The 16,310-nt window shown below is 36.7% G+C and overlaps 1 protein-coding gene across 4 annotated transcripts in view; it reads left to right on the forward strand.

The window, feature by feature from the left end:
• The window catches only part of LOC126858507 (uncharacterized), a 145,348-nt gene that overhangs the window by 68,633 nt on the left and 60,405 nt on the right, over positions 1-16,310 (forward strand). For all 4 annotated transcript variants that reach the window (XM_050608895.1, XM_050608894.1, XM_050608896.1 and 1 more), the window contains exon 3: positions 6,994-7,023. The gene's annotated coding sequence lies outside the window, so the exon portion shown is untranslated. The remainder of the gene's footprint in view (positions 1-6,993; positions 7,024-16,310) is intronic.

Genomic DNA, 16,310 nt, shown 5'->3' on the forward strand with positions numbered 1-16,310 from the left:
TTTTTCTCTCTCTCTCTCTCTCTCTCTTTTTGTTTTTTAGTCGAACCCCGGCGTCTCGCAGGATATATTCAATTCTTTGGTGGATTTATCAATAGAGAAACATAGATTTAGATTCTGCATTTTATAGAAAGCAGAAGAAGGAGAAAAAATACGATGTTTAAGATATCTATAAATAATTCTAAACATGCTACATTTTTTTGTAATAATTTTGATTTATTTTATTTTAATATATTTAATTTTGCAAAATTAAAACGTCATGAAACAAAACGATAAGGTCTAATTTTTTATCAAATTATCTTTTATTATTAATAATCATTTCTCTCATGTTAATACATTCTACAATATATTCATTGCTCAGATTTCGTGGCTTTTGATGTAATAATCTGAAATGACCATTAACGCGGTGAGATCCCTTGAACTTTCGCTTTACGAACAAAAAGGTGAAGGATACTCGTTCGCTTTTCGAAATTGTTCTTTCGTTTCCTTTTTACGACCGTTTCCTTTCTCTAGAAATTTGTCAGAGAGATTTGTCAACACTATGATGACCAGGCATGAATGCACGCCGTGACAATTAACGTCGCGGCGCGCTACTTTCTGCAAATTAATGATCCGCGAATTTCTGCAACGGCGACAAAAGAAGGTGATTTAACCGCACTTTCGCCACACTAAACTTCATTAACCATTATTGCTGCTTTTCGCTTTCCTGCGTCCTTTCGTCTATCATCCTCGGTATAAAGTTAACGATCACTCCACACTTTCCAGGTCGGATTACGAAAACGCGACGCTTGTACCACGTGATGCGTTGTTTATTTTTATTAATTATGCGTCTTCAAATTTTTATCTCTATCAAGGAAAAATATTGGAGTGCTGCAACGATAGGTGTAATGGACGGCACATGTAATATACATGTATATACGTTTGTCATATTCGTACAGCATCTATAATCAGCGGTCGTAGGTAATACGTCTTATCTTTTATCTAGTCGCTATTACTCAATTTATAAATGAAATTCTCTTGCTTTGGGATCGAGGAGGTTTTAATTTATTATCGGTCTCGTCGATAATTTATTATTGACTTATGCTATTTTCAATACATAAAAGTATAAAGTCAAATAAATAGAAGATAATGGAATATAGTGTCATTAGACTGACGAGCATTAAGATTTTTCAAAGGCAAAATAAAATAATTTTTGTTTTTTAAACTTGACTATATATATGTTAATTGTTCCTTGTGCTCTTTTTAATTGTTGCTCATTATCTCTAGAGTTTTTTCGTTATTTTGAAATAAAAATTTCTTGCTTTTCTTTTTTCGCATTCTTCTTCTTGTAAAGGAAAATTGCGCGATCAAGTCGATGTCAAGCGTGACAGGAGGCGGGTGGCGGGAGGCGGTGGGGGGGGGAGGGGAGGAAACGATCACGAGGGCGATCTCGGCGGAGCGGCGTGCGTGAGTTAAGATCACGCATACTGTTAATAAATAATGCAGTAATGGGCGTTTGCGGGCGCGGGTCGAGGTGGAGGGGGAGGGGGAAGGGGGAAGGGGAAGGGGAGGGAGGGTAGCCGTTAAATGCGGCGGAACGGAGAAAGCCGCATTATTTACGCCCGCTGGCGATCGCGGGGCTGGCCGGTGACAAGTTTAAAAAGCCACGGCAAGTAATAACCGAGGTGTCCGCGGATTAAAAGGCGTGACACTGCTAGTTCCAGCGAATCACTCTTCCCCGCAACGATGTAATTAAATCCTACAACGTACATATATGTACGTTTTGCCGACTCTTTACGACTCCGTAGCTCCATGTCCGTCCCTTGCCGGCTTTCCTCCCCTCTCCCCTCCCATCATGCTGTCCGTGATTGTATAATGTTATGCTAATGGCGACGATCGGGTCGGCGACAATCGAGCCTCGGGACCAACGGCTCTTCTCTGGTCTGCCTGAACGTTTGAGACCTTGACGCGCGAATTCACATGGTCACTTTTAACGGGACTCTACGCGAATCCGAAACGCGCGCGGTCTCAACCTTGAGGATACAAGCGTGTTGTACGACGAAGTACATCGGCTGTCGCGAACAATTGTAAATTTACGAACGCTTGCTTTGAAGTTAAATCACGGTAATTAAAGTGTAAAACCCAGAGCACAATTGTGTAAGTGATTTGAGATTTTTCGGACTGAGAAAATGTTCCTAAAGAATGTTAGGAATCTGTCTTGTACTAAATTTGTCAATTTTTTTGAGTTAATAATATATATATATATTATTAACTCAATGTCAGGTATTATTTTTTTGATCAGGAAATTTTTCAATCATTTTGATGACTATTTCTTCTTATCAAAAATTATATAAAATATCATTGTTTAAATTATAATTAAAAAATTTTAAGTCGGTTATTAATTATTATTAAAATATTAATTTTTAATTAATTAATTAATAATTAATAAATAATAAATAAATAATTAATTAAATAAATAATTAATATATTATTAATATATATATTAATAATAATAATTAATAACCGTTAATAATAATTAATAAGCGACTTAAAATTTTTTAATTATAATTTAAACAATGATATTTTATATAATTTTTGACAAGAAGAAATAGTCATCAAAATGATTGAAAAATTTCCTTATCAAAAAAAATAATACCTGACATTGATACATTTTTGTATGAATGGATGATAGAAAATGAAGATAAGAGGAATAAGGGAGAATGAATTACATTATTTTATTCGAAAATTACAGCCTCTTATTTTCCTCGCACAATTTGTAGAGAAATCCTGCGAATTAAAAAGGGAAAAGCGAAAACACAAACGCGACGGCTTCTCGTTAGCGAAACACGACTTAATGTCTCATTCGAGCGAAATTGATAGCGGCGCAATTAGACGCGTAAATTGTACGCTCGTCATTGCTCGTTGCGAGTGCGCGCGCGCGCGACGGCTTATCTGTCCATAAAATGATAATACTCCGGTGTGCGAGAATGTGTGGTGGTAGTTACGTACACGGTAAAACGGTTTAGATTCGCGCCGCGAGATAACCTTCGTCGTAGCTTACCGAGCGCGTCGCCGGTCGTCTCTCTCTCTCTCTCTCTCTCTCTCTCTTCTACCCGCGGCTATTCCCGCTTCCCGCATGTGTGCGATGCACGCCCGCGCGTGCGGATGTAGCTATACGCGTCGTAAGCTCGTTCCTCCGCTGCGTGTACGCACCAGAATACGCATCGCGAAACATTATTCCCGCACCGGGCTAGGCGCAGAGTTTGCCCACGGTAAGATACTCTTCCAGAACGGAAACACATGGTGAAGATATCTTATCGTTCTCACTCTCTCTTGGGCACATATTTTTATATTTATATATATATAGTTTTGATCGAAATATTAAACGTGTTGCAAATATTCTGTATTCTAAAAGACATAAAGAGAATTGTTCTCATTGAAAAAAATCATAAACATATGTTTGGTATAATGAGATCAATTTTTTTTTCCGGTATCTATAGAATATGAAATTATGAAAATATTTAATGTATAGTTTTTACGTCAATTAAAACATCTCATTATTTTATGTATAAAAGTAAAATTTTATGCGTATGATACAGGTTGAGGTAAATTATATAAAATATTGTTTAAATTATTAATTTTCTAATAATTTTACCCGAATACTTTTTATATGAATGAAATATTTAGAATCGATTTATAAAAATCATAAGCTTTTATTTTTACAATCATTTATAATTTTTATTATAATCAAATTATATTAACATAAAGTAGCGATAGACTTAATAAAAAAGATTTAATGAAAAGTGTTTTCGATCTTTTCTTTTTTATCAACGCAATTACGAAGTAAATGAAATATATTGTGTCCAAAATGTAATAATAATATAAATACACAGAACAAGTGTCACACATGTTGTCAGAAGGTAAAAGTTATAACGAACTTTTGAGACAGACTGTCCAATAGAATATACTATAGAAAAGGAATTGATAATATAAATATGCCGAGCAAGAATGATTCACACTTATTGTACAAAAGGCAAGTGTTATGTGTATACAACGAATGTTTGAGACAGAATTTCAAGTCTTTCCATATCGCTAATACATAAAGTAAATGAATAGAGGGATGCTTCCAAATAAGACGGCGCGACAAAATTTTGATAATTTATCGTTGACGTTTGTAATAAGTATGATAAGTGTGATATGAATATTCCGTGTTTATTATCTGTAAATTAAACCTTTGGTTTTGCCTTTTAATACCATTTCAAAAATTGAACGTTTTCTAAGCAAAGATCTATCATCCAAAATCTCGACATCATTTCAATCAAAATCATGATTGCATTTTAATCTATGTTGATGTTTTATTTAAAAAAAAATATCTTTGTATGATTTTGATATATGAAAAGAAAACGCACGATATAAACAATTTATTTGATGCATCATGGTTTCCAAAAATATGACACGTTTGAAATATTTTTTGGTTTATTTTAAACATATTATATATATATATATATATAAATTTTTGTGTTTTGTAACTGCATCTGACTAGATGCAATTCGAAGGGCGTTATTCGAATGACAATATGCGAGGATGAGACCTGAAAAATAATCGCAGTTTTAACGACTCATTTCCCTTCGCCGCCGCGATAAAACGTCTCGCTTTCATCGGACATGTACCTCACGTGCAACGTCCTCGGCGCCGTCGTTTCCTGTTTCCTTGCCTTATCTGCGCGTCGGTAGAAACAGGAAAATCCACGAAAGCCCATACGTTATCTGCCACGTACGGTCAGGATTCGCACACCGTACAGTACCCCGAGTAGGAGAGACGAGATATCAGTCGTGCGATGCACGCCGCGAAACGCCCGTTGCGGAAACGCCGAATGAATTATTTCGCAGCCGCGCACGATCGCCAGAATTATTTCTCTTGCGAAGATTCATTGTTTTAGATCGATGCAACTCGCGGAGAGATATGGCACGAATTTTTCATGAAATTTATGCCTTTCGTAAAGTAGATTTTTTTCTCAACAGAAATTTACCGTCAATTTTTTTTGCAACTTCTTCATTTAAATGGATTATTAAATTTTTAATCAAAATTTGAATGTTGCAGTTTATTTGAAACAAAAGAGAATTTTTAAACAAAGAGATAGTTTTTTTTTTTTATTTCTGTCTTAATAAACTTAACCCGCAAAAAGATACTAATCTTTTGTAATTGTAAAAGTTATTCATATCTTGACAGATTTCCATTTAAGGAAAAATCGAATTAATATTAAATTCAAATAATACATCTCTCCTGAAATTACTCTGTGTGCATTATATCTTATGAACTGCGAAGGATTATATTAGTCTATTATACTAGTCTCTCTGCCAGAGGCAAATATGTTTCCAAGAGTTTAACGTAACGGCGGGACCGACTGTCATAATATTCTCATGATATTCGTCTTATCGACTCTCTTCATCTTGCACGATTATAAAGTAGCTGCTCCATATAACGCAACATAATGGGTTAATCAAGTTTCGCTCAGAGGCCTTGCTTCCGCGACTGATGTACGATGTCATTACGCTCATAAATCTTCGAGTCGCGCGAAAGGAGAAGAAAGAGAGAGAGAGAGGGAGAGAGAGACAGGAAGGGAGATCAGGTGCGACGAGAACAATGTTTTCACCATCGTGTTATCCGTCGTGCAAGGAATTTAAACGCTACACGTGACTTAATGTGACGAAATGCCGTGTAAAAGACTCGTACACGTCGCCGATGCGTCGACCAGACTGATGGAGCGGCGCTACGTGCCAGATATGACACTAGATTCGACTGTGTGCTCGTCCTATAAACTAGGAAATTATTCAAATTAGCTATGCAAGGTTTCACAGGAGTTGCCTAGACACCGAAGGTACATCAAGGCTACTTCGTCTTCGTTTCTCTCTCTCTCTCTCGAGCTTTTTCCTTTTCGCGATGCAGCCCGTGCATCTATTTGCGCGACGCGACGCGCGATGCACTTTTTCCTCCTCTCGTCATTCGCCTGACGTTTCTTCCCGAGAAAAGATGCAACGCCGTCCGCGCGACGAATGCGAAATGCAACCACGTCGGATAGATTGCGTGAGTCGCATAGGATTTTCCTTTTTTACAGACGCGATTTACGTTCAAGATCGATCCTCTCACAACAGTTACGTATCATATAGATTTAGAATTATTTATGATTATTTATGTATATGATCAGGAATGTGAATGAACAGGTTAACGATCAGATTTGAGTTATTTATAGATTGTGTTATCGGGATTAACCAACTCTTGCCTGCATTCCGAACACATGTTGCAAGCGAAATATTGCGTACGTGCAGCTGACGTATTTATTGCGTGGAAACTTCATATTTATTTATAAGAATTTTGGCTTTATTTTTAACAGTTTTATAGATCTTGTAATTTAAATCCAAGAAGGTCTGGATTATTAAGCAAAAGAATATGCAACAAAAGAATATTGGTGGCAAAATCGAGGCTGAGTTTTATGTCTCATTTTATCTTGTAGATTTTTCGTCAGATTTTCAAAGATTTATAGCTTTACATGAGTTCTAGAAAAAGTACTTTTTTAAAAGCAACAAGCATAAATTAATTTGAAATAGTCACGAGCACACTGAAAATAATATTAAAACTTTTAATTAATTATAAGTTATTATATACGAAATGATACATCATACATTGACACGCACATAATTTGCTCATATGTGTATATTTATTTTAGAGATAAATGAAAAATTGCTATTAATATTTAATAATTTTTATCGAATTTTTCAACAAAACAGCATATTGTTTATTACATTCCATATATATAATAATGCATATAAATATATATTGATAAGTATCGTAATTTTCACTGCGTGTTACCCATTTTTTTTTTTTTTTCCTACTGATGACAATATGTCGTGTACAACGCGAGGTGCAGATCACAAAGTTAATTACTTAATCAATATAATCGCGCGAATCAGCTGGTCGCATCAGCACTATAATCACGCGTATATTTTTTTTCTGTTCCAGGATCGAGTGGCCAGTGCCAAAAGTCAACAAGTGAGTAGATCGAGTACCTGTCACTTACGCGTAATGTAATTACAAACTCACGCAGAGCCACGGTTTCGTAGGGTTAATACTCGTTTTACGTGAGATTTATGTTTCTTTGCCGCTACTCCATCGACCGAGATGATTCTTAATTACATTTTGAATTACGCTAAACGTATAATAATAAATAAAAGGAGATGAAAAGGCTTGAATCTTATCGTGCATACGACGCATAAAAGCTGCGGGTCATTTACGAAAGGCGTTTCCGCGGAAATGACTGTGTTTGTGCGTTCAACGATTGATTGATTGAGTCCGGCTGTCGCATGAGGAGAAAAGAAAGTATGCCTGCCTCATAATGCGCGGCTTCCGGTCATCTTTTTGCCATGCGCACTTATGGTGATTAAGGATTTCGATGATAATTGGGACAAAAATAGGGAACTTAGCAAATTGAAGTATATATTTACGTGAGAGATATTATATAAAAGTTACAAATGGTATGCTAATCACGACATAGATACTATGTTTTCTTGGCAGTCACGCAATCTCATAGGACGGAGAAAGCATGATAAAAGAAAAAAGTGAGCAAAAAAATTTTAAATTAGAGAGAGAGAGAGAGAGAATCACTTCAAATTTACATATTATTATGAGTAATATTTCTAGTTCACACATTTCTTTTAGTAATAAATTGAATCTTTAATAAAAGTTAAAATAATTCATAGCAATTATATATATGGAAAAAAAGATTAACTGTTTTTCATCGAAATAAAAAGTCATTAAAATTAAAATTTTTGTGCAAGAGGAGAGAGAAATTATCAAAGATTATAGTACACCAAGTTTAAAGAGAATCAACGTTATGTCTCATAGAATAAGAATCGCATTCAAAGGGCTTGACATAATTGAGAGATCATGCCAATTAGGCGCGCCTTTAACGGTTTAGCTGTTGGGCGGAAGTCGACAGAGTCCCCGGGCTCTATATTTGCATTCTGATTATAAGCTTGCACAAAGTTAAAGCATCATATCTCGACAATTATCAGATTCTCATAAGCTTTGGGTTACGACTGTACCGGCAATAAATGGAAAAACGCAAGACCAATGCAGCTGAGAGAAATTATCGTCTCAATTTGTCAAGTTCTTTTTACTGTTGCGTGATTTTATTGATTTTAAGCCTCGCCTTCTCTCGTCTATCCGCTGCTCTACATTTCCATTTTGATTATAAATGAGTTGCAATGCTGATGTTGGCGTGTCCGAGAAAAGATAGAACCTATCCTGCACGTAAACGCAACACTCCCTCTGCTATCGCATCTCGTTCTTCGCAACACGTTCTCCCTAATCGTCTCTCGTTATTAAAGTAGAAAAATTATGTAAGCCCGTGAGATCAAGTGTAATGTACAAGTCTTATGTTTTAAAATATAATATATTATTTCAGTTTTTTTTTTTTTGAACGTATATCTAAAATGGAAAAATTTGACAAAATCGAAAAGTGTTGTAGAACAATATTTATGGGAGTATCGCATTAAAAAAAATGAAGATGCATTAAAGGAGTTAAAATAAGCATGGTTAAAAAGCCTAGTCTTTAAGACGCAAGTGCGCCTCACAATACAAATATCCATTCAGGGATTTGACGTTAATGTGACAAGTAAAGATCGCTACATTATGCGGACCACGAAAGGCTAACTCAGTGAAGAGCATGCAAAGCTGAGAAAATATAAATGCTCAAACACAGATGTCATAAGCACTTAATGGTTGAGTAGTGGCATTTTTCTTTTTTAAAAAGAGAGAAAATATGTGTAATGCCTGAAGAAAGATGTTCTTGTCAAATGCAAAGTTTCTAGCCAAAGAAATTCAATTCGTTTTCTACATTGACATTTATCGACTTTTAATGTAAAAGAACAAGTATTATTTGTTCTCCTTTGCATATATCGCGTGTCCTTACATAACGGAAATATTATTCAGTATGGACATCAAGACATTGTGATGCGTCGCACGTACTATATTAAAACTGAGGAGGCATTGAACCCATCGTTGTATAGTAATGCTGGTAACGCAGCATATTGCCGAGCGCGTAAATATCAATAAAATCAAATCAGGCCCGTGACATTGATTGGTCTTAGATCATATCGAGATTTCTCCTTAGAGATTCCAGGGGTTTTACATTCAAACTTATTGCTTCGGATTATAAAATAGCATAAAATAAGTACATTGTAAATTTGCAAGTCTGAAAAATCAAATTTATTACCCGTTGTTTTATCAATTTTATATAATATGTAACTAATTCATAAATAAATTACGTAATAATTATACGTATATTTATGTGCTTAAATTCGGCAAACTTTATTAAATCCCGCAGATATGTATTCAAGATCGGGAAAAAAATTAATTATTATAATATCTATATATAATATATTAATCGAGGAAAAAAAAGACACAAGATTTAATACTCCACGTAATATATATATGCTGTAATTCGTCTTGTAATTTATCCTTTATCCCTTATTCGATCCGTACGACGTATCTGTCAACATAATTCAAATATATTGCGGCGCGTGTAGCCAATATTATAAGGCATGACGAAGGGTAAAAGGAACGGAGACGTTGCCGTGAAATAATATTAATTACCTATGAGACGTTACGCCTGTCCAAGGTAAGTCGGTCGCTCTTTCTCAGGAATATCATCAGTCCTCGTCTAAACCGGGCAGCATCTTGTCCGTAGGATTCGCATTTCCATTTCGATTACAAGCTGCTAGGAACGTACAATGTTGTACCCTCACTATTACTCAGATATCCCCGTATTATTGCTTCTGATGAGCGGGTCCTTTTTCTAACCCTCCTCTTCCTTGTCTCTCTTTCCTCGTATTCTTCCCTCTCGGACCCCGCGATCTTCGTCTCTCGTTGTTTCTGATTTCTTCATGAGATTCCTGCGGTTCTACCGCGAACCACGTGAAAAAAGTTAGGATGTACGCGGAATATTTCGCGACCTTGCGATTCACGTATAAGCCGTATATGTGCGGCTTTTTTTTTTTTCTTTTCTTTCTTTCTCCTGCGTGGCGTAGGATGACTCTGACGAGCGGATGAGGCTAACGTTTGAATTTTCTCCTGGCACGCAAGCAGCGAACGAACCTCCTCGTTAGACTAACGCGCGGGGATATAACACTTTGAATACTTTTACGACTCTATCGCGGATTGATGACTTCATCGATTGCGAGGTATCAACGCGTGTTTCGATTATAATGATCGCCCGCGGCTCTTGTGTCATGCAAAAACTACGCTATGAATTATATGCCGTGTGGCTGCAACTTTTTCTTCTTTTTACAGCTAAATACTGTCTAATGTTATTTATTATATATAACATAAATCGTATTACATGTTAATATATAATATACGTTGTATGTTAATATTATTGTATATACAGGGTGGATCCAAATGTTCTGAACAGACTTTGAGATTTTTTTAGAAGAAAGTATTTTTAAAAATCTGCCATTGGTAGCCGAGAAAAACATTTTTTTGTATATTTGAAACTAGTTTTCTCGAAACCTATGTATGATTATTTGAATCTCATTTGAAAGATAATTTAATTCTCTACAACTCTTGTTTCGGTACTTTTTATTGAAAAATGCATACTTTTTCTGATATTTAAAAATGTATAAAATAATAATGATTTCAGAGGTTTTTGGGCGCTAACATTTTAAGGAAACATTTTTCGATCCATAATTTATCGGAAACTTTTTGTTCAGAATTAAATTTTCTACAAAATCTCAAAGTCTGACTGGAACATTTGGGCCCACCCTGTATCTGTTACTATATATATATATATATATATATATATATATTTTTTTTTAATGAGAAATGAGTGGTTTTCATAATTATTATTCAAATGTGTGTAATAAAATTGTGTTCTGGTATTTAAACGAGAATATTTTCCCTTTAAGTCTATTTTTGGAAAAAAAAAAACATTGTTCATCATTATTAATTTTCGTCATTTAATAATCACGTAATACCTTAATTATCATACTTTCCACTCGTAGTACATGAGTCTCTCTATCTTCGATCGTGCCTGAAGTACACAAGTACACAAATTTCGCGAGCTTCCCATCTTACCGTTCGCCGCGCTGCAATTATTTCCTTTACAATTACATCGGCGATAACAGGTCATTCTGCATCTTCGGCTTACGCAAAGCTCCCCCTTTGATGTACCGCACTTACCGCAGCGACGCGACGATGAAGTTGAATTCACGCAAGCGAGCGAGAAAGCAAGCATGTGTACATGCGTGCCCGTATTTGCACGCATTCGTTTGCACATTGTAGGAACGTGCTCGGTCGATCCCGGCTCAGCGATCTGAGCATGGGTTACGTTAGTCCCGGCTTTATAATGAGTCGATCTCCGTTTATACAAACAATCAGCTGACGCCTAAGAGAAGTACTTTTCTCGAGCGATCGGTTGATCGATTGATCGTGGTCTTTTAGTCTTATGATTGCATTACAAATCCGGCATTTCTTAATCAAGGTAATTATTCTCGTCAAGGTATCATGTTGAAAAACCTCATTGTCTCTTGTTAAAGGATGAGGTGTGTTTTTTTTTTTTTTTCATCTCGGAAAGAGAATTCTGTTAGGTGTGGTTATTCGAGCGAAATTTCACTCGAGGCTGAGGTCTCGTTGATTTGTTTCTTTCGAGCCTCTTCTCGTGATTGTCCTCGTCCACGATGCGGATCCTACGATCCGAAGTGAAAACGAGCAGCGAAGGAATTTCGAGGTTGCTGCATCGAAAAAAAAAAATTTGCCAAAAGTAAATTGAGCCTCCCCCTTTCTTTCACGTCGCGCCGGAATGAACGCCACTAAAAGAGGTCTATGTTTCCATCTGCATTCGATGATTCGAAGAATCTTTCACGACAAAGTGATTGACCAACGAAAAGAAATCGTGTATTTGCATAAATCAAGGTCGCACAAAAAAGAATCGGGGATATTTAAACATTATTTCGAACTGCTTTTCGTAAATAATGAAATCTCTTAATCAGTAGGCATGCTTACAAGCTACATTCGTAAAAATCTTGTGTAATAATATGTTTTTTTTCTCAAGTAGTCTCATAGACCTAATATACTTCTCTTTTAATAAGGATATGATTATGAACTCGCCAGCATTAAATGCTAGTTTGATATTTTCGTATTTTTTCTTCATTATTATATAATATTTATTCATAAGAGCCGATCCTCGCAGGCTCTATAAGAGGCAGAATAACTTGCCGACTGTTTTACGTGTTTATAAGAAAATTACATAGTGGAATGCAGTAAAAAATGTTTTGAATACTTCCGCGAGTATATTATACAAATTTCCCATTAAATGGAAGATTGTACTTTCGTGATTTCTGTCATTTTCAACGTGAATGATGTATTATTATAAATGACATACGTGATGACTATTTCTGGTGGATCGCTTGTTCTTGTATTGTATAAATGAAAAATAGTACCAAGCAAATGGGAGGGTTGACAAAAAAAAGTTCGCAGCTCGTACGAAACGCATTATGCTCCTCGTTCTACGAGACGGACCGAGTATTTTGTTAGATTTAGGGCCAACGCCCAGGACCATCCTCTTTCCTCGTCGCTCTTTTTTTTTTTTTTTTTCATGGACACGAGATGATCCTGCTGTGAGAGGCCGAACGAGTACCTCCGGTAGGGTTTAGTGCAGACGGCCTTTGGGCTCCGCCATAGGCGTGGCGAAAAAATTTGCGTATCGCAATGGATCGTTTGCAGAGATTTTCTCTCTCTTTCAGAGCGTCAATACGTCATTAATACATCTTGTTTTGTTATAAACAACATACTAGTAAATTTACGAAGAGATATGTTACTTTGTACAAACGTAACATGACGTTAATCCCTTACTTCGCGAAACTCCACCTTTGCATTATCGATTCGAACGGAGGAGAGGGAAAAAGATGAAAAGAATTCAGCATCTATTACTATAGGCTTGCATTTTCGCGTTGCATTAGCCGATCTGCATCGAGGATCCCATCAAGAGATCGGCCGCGGGAATACCGGGTCTTTCTTGGCCTCTCGACACGATCCCTGACCCTTTCGCAATAACCAGGATGCATTGCACGCAACGGCAGTGCTTCGAAACGATCCGCGACTGCAGGCACAACGGCGTTACCCGTACTTGTACATATACTTGTACCCACGCCGATATACCAGCACTCAGGTACTCTATCATTGCTACTTCGTTGCTGCATTTTACTTCGCGTTCGTGCTACCATGTACATACTTTGACTCGAACGCGCGGCGTTCATGAGAGAAAAAGAGAGAGAGAGAGAAGACGCATGAGATTCACGATGATATTTCGGTTCTCACAGGAGTTGTAAGATTAATCCATATGCAAAGCAAGAAAGTATCGTTTTCAATGGGAATAAATTTCCTTGCATTCATAGGCAAATAGGAATACGATTATTACAATTATACAAAAGTATAAAGAATATTTTGCGCGAGATATACAAGGGAGATAAGAGATAGCGGATAGTGATTATTCCGTTCGCCAATCAATACAAAATATTCAATTTGACGTTTGGTTGGATTACAGGAGGCTGTAGTGTCAAGCTACTGCTACGAGGCACTTGCACGAGGTACCTTTTCTTTGTATTGGTATTACCACATATAGCTCGCAACTATATATTGAATTTCAACCGCTCTTGGAATCAGCGGCATTACACATTCTAGAGCTCATCCCAAGGCTAACCTCTTGCAGCAGAAAATCCGAGAGATCGCTGCTCTTTTTTATGAAATATATTTCGCTACGAGGATTCCATTTTCGAACGTATTAAATTTGTCCGAGTTGTTGAGTCCTTTTTATAATTCACATGTAGAGTACGTTCAGAATAATTGGTTTAACATTTCCGTTTGCCTCCACACTAGCTTTATCGCGCGCCATCACCGTTTCAGGAATTGCTTAATGTATCTCCACATGTTCTGAAAAAAAATTCCTACTTAACATATACATTAACTTAAATTCTTAGGATAATAAAGTTTACTTACTTAAATAATAAAATATTTTATTAATGACTAATATCTACTTCATATTTCGGAAATTTAAGCTTTCGAAATTATCCATGAGAGTTCTGAGTATTACAAAATGCTAAATTCTTATGCCTTTGACTTTAAATCGCACTAAACGTTCTCTCTCTTTCACAATGATATTACACATATCATAGTTTTATAGCAACAATAAATAACACAAATTTAAAAATAACGGAGTACACGTATAGTTAATTTATTATGACACGTAAACGAAACATCTTAAATGTTTAGGTAAAAAAATCTTTACATTGGATGTGAGCTGTTTTCAGCGAGTAGATAGAAATACCTGCCACATTTTCAATCTGACCAATTCGCGATTTGTGCGCGAGTATAAGTCAAAGGTACAAGCCTCGTACTCTGCGAGACTACCCTACGCCAATGGCAGGCGTGAAGGGAAGGCACGAAGCACGAAAAAGAGTTTGCCATCGGGCTCGAACACTTTCCAGCGCGCCGCACCGGAGTTCCACGACCGCGTTTCGGGACAACAGCACGTCGGTACCCAACCGTGGGGCCTCCCCGTCCTTGGTCCGTGTCAGTGGCATAGACCATACAGGGCCCGTTCAAGGTCGAACCGAGCGCACACGAGCGCCGACGAAGTTGCACGAGGGGCCCCGAGTCCGGTCGAAGGTACTCTCCTCGACCGGGGCCCAATGACTAGCGGGGGCAGGATAGCGGGGCCGGTACGGGCGGGGGAGGAGAAGAGTGGGAAAGGCGGGGGAGGGGGAGGAGGGGGGGGGCTGGGCGAGGGTACGGGCGGCCGCGGAGGAGAGAGAGAGGAGATAATGTCCGAGCGAGGCGATCGAAGGTCTCCGGCCCCAAGTGTCATCCTATACCCGTAAGGTCTGCCACGTCGTTTCTCCGCGTCTTATAACGCACATTAATACGCGTTATGTGTACATTGGGGCGACACCCGCCTTTTCGTCGTGGTTTTCGCTGTCCGCTCTACTCTGGCTCCTCTTTCTTTCCTCTGTCATCTTCTGCGCTGCTTGCCTTTCTCTCTTTTTTTCTCTTTTTCTTCTGTTTTTTCTCTCTCTCTCTCTCTCTCGCGGTTCTTGCTCTATTTTTCTTTTTAAATATTTCTGTAGCCCGACCCTCTGAGAAGAGAATGGTCCCCTTTCTTTCCCCCTAATATTTCCAGCGAACGGTTCCACTCAAGGGCCATCTCATATTAATCTTTTAAAACCCTGCCAGAGGAATTAGATGGCGACTTGTTCCGTTGAGGCTGATTGGTGGAGACAGAGATGCGTGGTCTATTCTGCGAATAGCATTATAGCATATTAATTGTAAATGTTGAAGGCGCGCAGCATTTTTAAATGGCCTCTTATTATCTTTAATCGAACATAAGGAATTACGACTGTGAAGAAAAATATTATAGATTTTTCAATTTTTATATAATATAATTTTATAAGCTAATTATATAATGTACATGTTTTATAATACATATATCTTTAATTTAAATTATATGTTTGTTATAAGTATACATACATTTATTATAGTAATATAAAATTATTATTTATATATTTTCACAATAGATTTATATTTCTTGATTTTCCAGTTCATATTACGATTTAATGACGTGGAATAATTTTTTGCATTCTTCCTTGCACTACTTTCTTTGTATACCATTCATAAGATTCATTCTGAGTTGCTATCTATTATATTCTCGAAGGAGCATATCTACAAATATTTTCTTTTCATGTTAATTGATGATGATTCATATATTTGAGATCAGTCAAGAATCTGACGCTTAAAATGCAAATGTGGATCAGTTTCACAGACATTCGTCATGTATCTATTTCTAAAAAGTTACAGCTGTACGTATGTGCGTAAATGCAATTTCTTTTCCATTATAATTGTCGACTTTTTCGATGAAATCTATTTGATCTGAAATCGATCTATTTTATATGTATATATATAATTAAAAGTAAAGTAAAGCTTTCCGTAAAGAATGTTAATTAAATTAGAAATATTTGTTATTCCTTGAGTCTCTCTCTCTCTCTCTTTCTCTTTCTCTCTCTCTCTCTCTCTCTCTCTCTCTCTCTGACATTTATAAATTAATGAATATTCTTGCATAAATGCTCCTATCTAATAAAAACTTAGTAGTTGATCAAAAATATTAATGTCGATGCAATGGAATTCCAGAAACAACTATTTAAAAAAGTTGCTGGGAATTTTAAATACCGATTCGATGATTTAAATCTTGCAGAGAGAGTTACACCTTCTAACAAGAAGGTACACCTTCT

This window comes from Cataglyphis hispanica, chromosome 25 (genome assembly GCF_021464435.1).
Source record: "Cataglyphis hispanica isolate Lineage 1 chromosome 25, ULB_Chis1_1.0, whole genome shotgun sequence".
In the NCBI taxonomy this organism is placed as follows: Eukaryota; Metazoa; Arthropoda; class Insecta; order Hymenoptera; family Formicidae; genus Cataglyphis; species Cataglyphis hispanica.